We start from the raw sequence: 10981 nt of genomic DNA on the forward strand, positions 1-10981 counted from the left end.
AAAAACTCATTTAATATTCAGCATATTTAGGCTTCAGTGTATGGTTCATCATAGTGTCCCCTGCGCAATTAATTATTTATGCAAATATTGAATATTATCAAATTAAAGTAAGTCGTTTTGAAGTTAGTTTTTTTTTATAATCATCTTGGTTATGTTTATCATCTCATAAATCAACTTAAATGGCAGAAGACAGTTCTTTCATAGAATACTCAGTTGAAATTTTGACATTTCTTGCAAGAGTTATAAATTACAAAATGGATGCTTTTTGGTGGCCATTTACAATGGCTATAGCAACATTTTGATACAACAGTTGGAAACCAGATTTTGTTTCTTTTCTCTGTATGATGTACAGGGTAACATGTTGGAATTCATTCTGGATTTAATAAAAAATTATTGTTCGGCATCATCACACTCCAGACCACATCATCGCCTGTTATCAAAGTATCGCAAACAAACATTTCAAGTGTCTCATGAGGGAACATGATTTATATTGCCTCCAATGATACAAAAAATGAACATATTATTATTATAATTGCTATTGAGATTTATTTATATGTTTTATATCATTAGTGACTTATTTTATTCAAAATCATCAAGTCAACCATCATTATTTCACTACAAATGTAGTAGCAAGGTAAGTAACTGATGCACTATGACCGACAGTTTTGTTGTCTAATGTTTGTAACTTTCAGGGGTTGACATGTTTAAAGTGTAAGTTCGGTGATTTTGATGTAAATCATTTTACTATTGTGAAATTTTTTACAAAGAAAAGTTTAATTCATACTGAAAAATCTCAAAAGATTGAAAATACATGTAATTGTAGGATTTTTTTTTTTTTACTGTTATGTATCTTCATTAGTTAAAATCATTTCAGATAATGGCAGAGCTATTTTGCTCAAGGAATGTGCCATATTTTTTTTTATTAATAAACAATGTTTTATTTCTGCTGTGTGATTTATAATTTATGTAACATGGCTTATTTTATACATGTTATGTGCCTGTGTGGGTATCAGCATTTCCATTTCAGTAATGATTTTTGTCTCACTTCAAACAGAGAGACTTAGGTGTGCTGTTTTCTGGCGGCTGCAGTCAATAATTTGTTGTAATAGTACAAACTGCTCAGAGTCTGAAAAGACCATATTTTGTGCTTGACCAGTAAGGTCAATATATAACTGAGATAGCTGTATAGGTTTATAAAAATCCAAGTTGATTTGAAAAAGTTATATCAAATTTTAAAGGTGACTATCTGAATTCAGTCCAAACTAAAAATTCTAGCTTTTTCACCTGTTGATTAAATCCTTAAATTTGACAGCAATACACCAAACTACCAAACAACCTGGCATTCTGTAAGATCAATGTATAATTGAGATAGCTGTAGAGTTTTATGAAATTCCAAGTTGATTTGAAAAAGTTATAGAAATAATTAAAGGTGACTATCTGAATTTAATCAAAACTGAAAATTCTAGCTTTTTTCTACCCATTTATTAAATCCTTTAATTGACAGCAATAAACCAAACTACCAAATAACCTGGAATTTTGTAAGATCAATATATAATTGAGTTAGATGGGCTGATTTAGACCAGTCAAGACTAAAGTTAAAGGTCAAGACTGAGTCAGAGTGAGTGAGTAGACAGGTCGAGCATTTGTTGAGACCATTTCAGACTATACCAAGATTACCAGGTACTCAATCAGACTTATTAAATAAAGTTGAGACCAAAGTCAAGTACAGTTAAGTACATTTAAGTACTGTCAAGATTATGTTGAGTCTTATCAAGTAAAATCTGTGCTCGACCAGTAACAAAAAAATGGTCTTTTCAGACTCTGAGCAGTTTGTAGTGATATATGTTGGCACTTGTATCTGAATTCCATAGAGATTATTTAGACCTCAACCTCAGTCATGGTTTACTGACTTGAAATCTATTGCTTTGTTTAAATGTTAAAAGTTTATGATCTTTGGTCAATTAAAGGGTAACAACAAATGGTAAGTCAATGATATTTGGTATGCAGTTGTATAAGCATTGGCCCGTCTCATTACCATGGAGATTAATTGTCCTGCCCCCTCAGTCATGGTCTATTGACTTTAAAACTTTTGCATAGTTTACATGTTAAATTTTGTGACTAGGTGGGAACCACTAATGATAAGTCAAGGATATTTGGTATGCAGTTGTATTTAACATTGACATATCTTATTCGAATGGAAATTTTTTGGTCCTGTACATGCAATCAAGGTTCATTGACTTTGAATATTTTGCATATTTTACATGTTTAAGTTTTGCTTTTAATTTCAACATTGCACTTTACTATCTAAATTTAACAGAGGAGACACATCTCATGTGTCAACAGTTTATTGAAGCTATTATTTAATTGCATCTAAAATTTGGGTGATAATGTCATGTGAAAGAAAAGACCTCTGGTTAAGGTGACAAAAGCTTTTATATGAAATTCAGGAAAATATTTGGTTTCAAAATTAAACTTGTCTGGAGTGGATGGAGATGGGAAAACACTGATTTGAATATGACCAGGTCAGAGTAACTATAAATAGACTGAAATTCTTCTTACAAACCTTAAATGACCCACAACTTCCCAACTATAAATAGACTGAAATTCATCTCATGCACCTTAAATAACCAACAACTTCTATTATGTTCTTGTCTGTCTACTCAAATGAACATGAAATATTTATAAATAAAACCAAACACTATTTGGGTTATCAGCTCCTCTGGACAGTACAGTTAAGCAACTTTTATCAATTTTATTTACAATGCACCAATGTTCATATTTGTCTGCATGTCCTTAGCCGCTGCCTCAACATGTCATTAATCAATACACAACTTACAAAAAAAATAATTTGTGTTACCAATCAATTCAACAATGTAAAATCTTAAAAATGTCCACTTAAATCAGACATACAAGTATGAATACATCAAATAAAACTTTGATAAAATATAAGTGGATAGGTGGGGGATCAGAAATGACCAGACTCAACTGTATGAAGCAAGCTTCGAATAACACATACCGTAATTAAACATAGATTTACCGTTACAATTCTTAACACTTATTTTAACTCGTGAAATACTCAATTACTGAGTAGACCTTAGTCACATGATAAATGTCAAAACAAATACACATGTTCATTATAACATTTATGAATACATTATCTTTTTACTTTTTAAGTCATATTTGTTTAGCACATGGGGAATAATCAAATGACAAATATAGTAAGGGAAGTTAAAAAATGTAAAAAGTAAGTTTATTTTTAAGGATTTATTGGAAGAATTTCAATTTATTTATTAACACACATTCTTGAGGTATTGCTTATGTAATACAATGTCCCCCTGCCAGGTGGAATATTTGTATAATTTGAGAACAAGATCTGGTGAATTTATAATTCATATTGGGAAAGAGTTGTTTAATGTAACTGATGTAGAAGTGAACTTCCATTTATCATTAACGCGTCAGAAAGTTTATTTAAAAATGCCAATATTTTCTACAACTGCAAGCTCAAGCCAACCCCAGAAGAATCAAGGTTTTTATTTCTATGGAAAAGTGATATTTATGATACCCCTGTTCCTATTTTGTTTTACCCATCTGTCCATCTATCCATCCATCCCATGAAATGAGTGAGTTCGGTAAGGGCCAAATACAGTGATCATGCTATACTATGTCATGTATTTACAAATCCATTGCTTTATGATTATTATTATTATGATTATTAGGTTCAATGTTTAAGGAATGACTAATATTTTTATGAAGAAATAACATCAAATATGTGGTGCACACTGAATAACCAGGTAGCAGGTTATTTAAAAGTGTGCACCACATTTTTGGGGTTATTTCGAAAAAGACAGAAAAAATATTACAGTTGTTCCTTATAATTTAATTCTAAAAAGGAGTAAATGTTGATAAAAATGTTGACGTCACAGTCACATGACAAAATTATGTCTATGAGCTGATAGACAAAACACTTTCAGCCAATCAGAAGACGTGTTACATCCAAAATTAAATTATTACAAGATAAAAAATGTTTTATTTTAAAGCCTTGATTTTGACATCCCAATTTGGTCACAAATAGAGATTGCAAAATTTCATCTGGATTTCAACCAAATTACGGCATAGGGATATAGAACACAGGCTTCAACAAATATCATCAGATATGTAAAATGTCATAACAAACATTATGTTAAAAGATCTTTTTTGTCAACACATGAGCTCAATGTTTCCTTTCCAAAAAATCAATGGAAATTTACCCTTTTCATTGAATTTTCATGGAAAATCAACACGAGTGCTATTTGTAACGTCATGAATAGAGCACAAGTATGTAAATTTTCAACAAAAAGACATATTTCTTATCTAGTCGTTGTATTAGCTATGATTCATTTTGATATTGGTCACTAAATCCTAATTAAAGGATTAACAAAACTAAGGTTCTTTCATTACCAAATACTTTGTGAAGGTATCATTAGTGTGCAATAGTTCATATAGGTTTCGTGAAATTCTGTTGTGTGGTTTGAGAGGAGTTGCGATGACAAGAAACAGGACTGACGGACTGACGTATGGACGGACAGACGGGTCATAAACATTATACCCTCCGCAACTCGTTGCGTGGGGTATAATAAACTTTGTCAAAGTTTTCTTTAGAAAGGACGTTTCGCAGAAGAGCAGTTACTAGACCTGCTTCTGCCTTTATCAACGCAGGTAAAAATAAATGTGGATAGTGTCCACATGTGGACACAGATGATGCCCCCGCTTGCATATCATATAGTTATAAAGGGACATAACTGAAGAACGGTAAAAGTGATGCTACCCAAATTTGAACTTGATCTGAGTTTTGTGTTAATAAGCATTGTGTGTAAGTCTCATAACATTTGGTTGAGGCTAACTTAAGTAGAGAACAGAAACTAAAAATTCAGCAATTTTTCTATTTGTAAACACGCATAACTCTAGAACTGTTGTGTATAAGTTTTAAAACATTTGGTTGAGACAAACTAAAGTTAGAGAACGGAAACGAAAAATTCAGCAATTTTTATGTTTATAAAGGGACATAACTCAAGAATGGTAAAAGTGTCACCACCAAATTTCGTACTTAATCTGTATTATGTAGTAATAAGCATTGTGTATAAGTTTCATAACATTTGATTGAGGCAAACTAAAGTTAGAAAACGGAAACAAAAAAATTGTACTTGATCTTAGTTTTGTGGTAATGAATATTGTGTATAGGTTTCATAATGTTTGGTTGGGGCAAACTTAAGTTACAGAATGGAAACTTAAAATTTTGCAATCTTTCATTTATAAAGGGGCATAACTCAATAATGGTTAAAGTGACGCTACCCAAATTCAACTTGATCTGTGTTTTATCAGTGGAAGTCAAAATTAAAAATTGCATTGTATAAAGCATTGATTGTAGTTGATTCAACTGTAATCATGGTCAAAGGAAGATAACTCCAATTTTAAAAATTACTTGATATTTAGAAGAAAATAAATTTTTTTCAATTTTTCCATTTATAAAGGGGCATAACTCTAGAACCATTAAAGTGACGCCACCAAAATTCAAACTTGATCTGTGTTTTGTGGTAATAATCATTGTGCATAAGTTTCATAACATTTGATTGTGCAAACTTAAGTTAGAGAACGGAAACTAAAAATTTTGCAATTTTTCCATTTATAAAGGGGCATAACTCTAGAACGGTTAAAGTGACGCCACCAAAATTCAAACTTAATCTGTGTTTTGTGGTAATAAGCATTGGTATAAGTTTCATAACATTTGGTTGAGGCAAACTCAAGTTAGAGAATGGAAAGCAATTTTGGGACGTGCGTACGTATGTATGTACAGACGGACAAGGGTAAAACTTAATACCCCCACCGCTACAGAGGGGGCATAAAAACTATACACATCCAGATGTGAATTTGCCTTACAACTGAGATAATTATTTCCAAAAATTAGATTTTAAAAATTTGCCAAAATGATCTGTATGTTCTTTTTTTAATTTTGGTTCATCTATATGTTTCGGAGTTAAGTGTGACGTCCATTTTCTCTGAACTAGTACACCTTTTTGTTTCAAGGCCAGCTGAAGCCTGCCTCCAGGAGCGGGATTTTTTCGCTGTGTTGAAGACCCATTGGTGGCCTTGAGCTGTTTTCTGCTCTTTGGTCGGGTTACTGTCTCTCTGACACACTCCCCATTTCCATTATAAATTTTATAACGCTAGAACGGTAAAAGTGATGCCATCAAAATTCAAACTTGATCTGAGTTTTGTGGTAATAAGCATTGTGTATAAGAGTCATAACATTTGGTTGAGGCAAACTTAAGTTAGAGAATGGAAACAAAAAATTCAGCATTTTTTCCATTTGTAAAGAGGCATAACTCTAGAACAGTAAAAGTGATGCCACCAAAATTCAAACTTGATATGTGTTTTGTGGTAATAAGTGTGGTGTATAAGTTTCATAACATTTTGTTGAGGCAAACTAGTTAGAGAATGGAATGAAAAACGGCGGGGGCATAAAAAAAACCAAATATTTGTACCAGAGATGCGAGAGGTCATGCATTTGATTTCAAAGGCAGGTTGAATCTAACTTCATAATCTTCATTTGCTCCTTTTTGCTAGGCATTAACCAATCAAAGTATGAACAAATCCTAGAGGTCATGGAGTCAAAATAATGTGTCTTAGAAACACCCCAAATCTCTTATCTAACTGTTACCTTACAAATTACCATATTAAAAGGGCATCTTGGTTTGTTGATCCGGTATTGTGGCCAATATCACTCGCATGTTCATGTTTTAAAAAAAAAAACATCAATTGATCAAAATTTGTGTTGACAGGAAGGGGTTTGTAATACGTTTTTAATAGAAAGAAAGTAGTATTTAAATTTTTTTTGTGTTAATTCAATTAAATACAGTCTAATCATCATCATTTAAATTATATCTCATATCAAATAAAGGGTCTAAAAAGGCCTTAAATCACACACACTCATTTGAGTTTCTTAAAAGATAATTGTTATTAAGATAGGTGGAATTGTTTATTTTATCACAGATAAGAAAAAATACAAAGAACACATACATAAATACACAGGTACAAAATATTACAAATGTCCTAAAAAAAATTGCTGAAACTATGCAGGACTGTTCCACTTAAACTGTTATGGTACCATGGAAACACGATATATATGTAGGTTACTTACAACTTGAGATGCAATTCACAATCATGTGCACTATTTGTACTATTAAATAGGAGTATTAAAGAAATTCAGGTACCACACTTCAAAATAAAACAGTCCTTTACAGGGGCGGATCCAGCCATTTTTAAAAGGGGGGGTTCCAACTATATATCCCCATTCAAATGCATTGATCGTCAAAAAAAAGGGGGGGGGGGGGGTTTCCAGCCCCCAGAACCCCCCTGGATCCGCCACTGCTTTAATGAACAATAAGTTTTCACTGTATTCAAACAATCCACCTATATAAATCGATTTTAATTACAAGAATGTTGATCTATAATTATTTTTAACAGTTTATCAATTCAACTACCTAATATTACCATCATATCAAAATTTAAATTTATACATATTATAAAAATTGAGCTAAAAAAATTTATTATAAATATATATTGTTTATGTGTTAAAAACCTTAATTATATACGATCAACATGTAATCAACAAAATTGCAAAAAATCAGTATATATTGTTCTTAATTCTAAAATTATATATTCCACTTGATTCAATAAAATCTATGCATGAATGTCAGTACTATTTTTAAAAATCACTAATGTTTTGAGTACTCGTCAGACATATAGTTATTACACAATTTATCACAGTAAGAAACAAACAAAAATAAACAAATTAAGAATTATTACAACAACATAAACCACAAACAATAGAACACTTTTGGCAACATTGTAATTTTGTTTCTATCGGTGGAATTTGTGACCTTGCAAAATTAATGAAAACCTGTTCTAATGTTGTTTGACTAACAGAATAGTCTTCTATATTGTATTTAATCTTTGCTTGTTCCATTAATCCAAATATCTTGGCCCACGTCAATTTTGTGTCTTTAACATGATAATGAATCATTTCTTGATGTACATCTTTAATTTCACTGTCAGGAAATTTTTCTTTAATGAATCTCATTAATGGTTGAATATTTGGTTCTGTGCCATCTGATGGTGTTCCAACTCTGGCTAGTAGAGAATACCCTTCACCGAACTTGTTCTTTAGATGTTGTGGACTACCTAAACATTTAAACTGTCCATTGACCATGATAGCCAGTCTAGTACATAAGGCTTCACACTCCTCCATGCTAAAATATAAAGATGTCACATTGACCCCTTTTCATTTGATACTTAGTGTATGCTTTGTGTTTTGCTTTACCTTGGAAATTTCAAATTTTAGCTGAAGGAATCTTTTAAGCACTTTCATATGATATGGCACCAAAAAACCTATTTTAACCCAACACTTTTTTACTACATTAAATTTCCATTGATACCTTAATTTCAGAGGTAACTTTTAAATAAGATCTGTTGACACAGAGAAATGTCTCGCCTGTCTGCAGAAAATTCAGAAAAAGAATCTGATGGACAGCAATATTGCTAATTAATTCAAAATTGCTGGACCATGAACTACAGGGTCAGGACCTAGAAATAGTTGTCAAACTGATATGTAGTGATAGTAATGCAACTTTACAGGAAACATCATTGATCTATCACAAGTAGTTCTTATCAAACTAACTTAAGCAGAAAACTTAACATTGAAAATTGATTATTAATTGAAAGTCGCTGGACTTGACCTTCGGGCAGGGCCTCCAACTAGCTGTCATACTGATATGTATTGATAGTAATGTAACTTTATACAAAATATCATTGATCTACAACAAGTAGCTCCTATCAAACTGACTCAAGCAGAAAACTTAACAATTGATGACACATCCTCCTGTGCCGTTGCCTCCGCCGCCCAGAAGAGCAACTTTCTTTGAAAGCGAGACAAAAACGGAAATCAAATTTCAATGGTCACTTAACAAGAGATATAAAAAAATCAAGGTATGTCTAATATTTAAAATTATATCTAATGATATGTACGAACTTGAACTCCTTTAAACTGAAGTAATATAATCCATTTTTTTCTATAAAACATGAAATCTAGCTCCTCTTTACAACTAATATGGCAATTGTAAATGAAATTGGACCTCTCAATCTTTTTACCTATGTGATGTTAATACAAGCGTTCTCCCAGAATCACGTATATTGGATAAAACATCCCACAGATGTCGCCTAGCTACTGGATCCATCCCTGTTGTTGGCTCATCCAGAAATACTATTGGAGGATTGCCAACTAATGCTATGGCAGTGCTCAATTTCCTTTTGTTACCACCACTGAAAGAACAAAATAATTTATAATGTACATTTAGTCTGGGAAACATGATTTATTTATTAGTTGCAATTGGCTTTGATTGGCCATCGTACCACATCTCCTTATTTTTATTTTGAACAAGCTTTCAGTAACTGTGTGTACTCTTCGATTGTCCTATATGTTCTGCTATTTATTTGTATTGTGGTCCTGTCATGTGATGTTGTCGTTTTGGTGTTGTGTTTGACGTTGCCATAAAAGCGGGAGGTTTAGCATGCCACAAAACCAGGTTCAACCCACCATTTTTTTCTTAAAATGTCCTGTACCAAGTCAGGAAATGGCCATTGTTATATTATAGTTCGTTTCTGTGTGTTTTACATTTTAATGTTGTGTTTTTGTTGTGTCGTTGTTCTCCTCTTATATTTGATGCGTTTCCCTCAGTTTTAGTTTGTAACCCGGATTTGTTTTTATCTCTATCGATTTATGAGTTTCGAACAGCGGTATACTACTGTTGCCTTTATTTATGTCTTTTGTCTTTTTGTTAGATGTTTTTTGTGCTTTGTGCAGAGCTGATTGGTTAAGGCCTTCTCAACTGACTTTTTTCAATATGGTCTTATGTTGTGCTAGTACATTACTGTCCTATGTAAGGAGAGGGTTGAGAGCTCACTAAGATTCCTTAACCCTACCACATGTGCCTGTCCTGAAGTCAGGAGCCTGTTTTTATTTAAAACCTCTATATAAACTGACAAATTATTATCAAAATATTTTTATCTTCATTTCCCATTCACCAAATAAACAGAGATTTGTTATCAAGTTTTGAAATATTTTTATTTTTACTAAATATTTTGCTAAGATAGGGATTTCTTACATTAACCAAAGCTTTACATGTTAAAAGAAAATGCATCTCATCTTCTATTTCCTACAGAGTTTGCATATTCAATATGTAGAACATATGGGTTTACTATAGAAGTCAATGATTGTAAAAAAACAATTTCAATTGGTCACAACTTGAAAACTAATTTAAATAATGATAAGGGGTCTTCAGTAACTATTGTAAGACTACAATGGGATGACTTGATTTTTTTCCATGGGAGGGTGCAATTTTTTCAGGGGGGTGCTTATAATTTCTGCTTAATATTTTCCATTTTCAGAATTATTCAGTGTTACTTTTCTATAAACCATTATTATATCGTCTCTTTCAGAATACTTATATTGGGTGAATGCCCTTCCCGACCTGGCGGGTCAGGGAGACCCCTGCCCAAATTTTTTTTGAAGGGGTGTTCCCAAAAACAAAGGCATTTCCAGCATTATACAGGCCCTGGGTGAAATAAATTTTGGAGAGGAGGGGTATTCAATTGATGTTCGTTTGGGAGACTTTCATGACAGCATCCTTTTGCAATGATATCTCGTTTTAAGGAAATTTTGCAGTTTTTGTTAATTATCTTGCATATCATTATAGATTGAGATATACTGTAAACAGCAAAAATATCAAGCAAAGAAAGGTCTACAAATAAGTCAACATGACCAAAATCGTCAATTGACATCTTATTGGAGTTATTGTCCTTTAAAGTCATTTTCTGCAATTTTTTGGTAATTTTTGTAAACTTTTTAAAAAATCTTCTGCTTTTGATTGAACTACTGGGCCAAATTAAA

General features: G+C 32.1%; 1 long non-coding RNA gene across 1 annotated transcript; it reads right to left on the reverse strand.

The window, feature by feature from the left end:
• Positions 1–2701: 2701 nt before the first annotated feature.
• On the reverse strand, positions 2702–9350 carry LOC127709755 (uncharacterized). The gene is made up of 2 exons (XR_007985736.1): positions 9184–9350; positions 2702–8285 (listed from the first exon to the last, which is right to left on the reverse strand). It is a non-coding gene; the product is annotated as an uncharacterized LOC127709755 (long non-coding RNA).
• Between the last annotated feature and the right edge of the window lie 1631 nt (positions 9351–10981).

This window comes from Mytilus californianus, unplaced genomic scaffold (assembly GCF_021869535.1).
Source record: "Mytilus californianus isolate M0D057914Y unplaced genomic scaffold, xbMytCali1.0.p SCAF_7, whole genome shotgun sequence".
Classification (NCBI taxonomy): Eukaryota; Metazoa; Mollusca; class Bivalvia; order Mytilida; family Mytilidae; genus Mytilus; species Mytilus californianus.